The sequence below is a fragment of the Tachypleus tridentatus genome, unplaced genomic scaffold (genome assembly GCF_004210375.1).
Source record: "Tachypleus tridentatus isolate NWPU-2018 unplaced genomic scaffold, ASM421037v1 Hic_cluster_2, whole genome shotgun sequence".
Lineage (NCBI taxonomy): Eukaryota > Metazoa > Arthropoda > Merostomata > Xiphosura > Limulidae > Tachypleus > Tachypleus tridentatus.
In genome coordinates this window covers 21,773,202-21,774,255 of record NW_027467782.1, presented here as the reverse complement: position 1 = coordinate 21,774,255, position 1,054 = coordinate 21,773,202, and positions in this window count along the sequence as shown.

Here is a 1,054-nt window from a genome sequence, read left to right as displayed (position 1 = left end):
ATAACGTTAGTGCCTGTGCTTAAATCGCCATTCCACATAAATTGGAACAAATATTTGGAACGTTTTCGTTTATGAATTTACTGTTCCGTTACAGATACCAGAAGGCCATTGCCTGAAACTTTGTATCAATAGCATAGCGTATTATATATATATTTGTAGTTAACTTATCTTCGGTGGTTAATATGTTTTCAATTATTGCAAACAATAAGACAATGAATTAATATTTTTGTCGTGTTCGCCTCCGAAAACTGGCGAAGAATGATTACACGTACACTTGTAATACCTATTACATTTTAAACATTCTTTTCTTCCTGGTATTTGAATTTTCTTGCTCATTTATATAATTTACTATATTTTTCTTTCTTTTCATAATCTTTTAATTTTATATCTCGATCTACAATTTTTTTTTGTATTTTTTCTTGATTTCCTCTCACTGTTTCTCCAACTCCAATAAGCCACCCAGCAACTCAGTAGTGTGTTTTCGGATTTATAACACTTAAAAATCAAATTGATAGACTCAGCACAGATACCTCGTTCTGTAGCTTTGTGTTTAATTACAAACTAACAAACAACTCTAATAAATGTTATGAAGTCATCTCGAAGGTTGAAGTGTAATTAGTAACTTTTTTTTTATTACCTGTAAAAACTGTGTCACGTTTGATTTATTTAAGAATGAAAAAATCAGTTTATTTCTGTCATCGCTTGCTACAGATTTGCTATGTTGCAATTTAGTTTTACATTTCCTGTCCATATTTTTTTCAAAGTTAAGTAGATATATAAACCTCCTTTGTCTAACTTTATGTAATGTTCAAATATATGTACATATAAACACAGAGATATGAAATTTTATGCAATGATGTTTCGCGCTAAAACTGGTTACAAAGCTAGTAATATGGTCATGTAACCTTTGATATGAAGTCTAGGTCGTGGTTCATAAACTGGTACCAGAAGGCAATATTAGTATGAGCGTGTTGATGGGGAACATGAATACTCAAAGCAGAAGATAGCCTAAGAGTTTTCACATAATTTTTCTATAATTTCAGCGTCATTATTG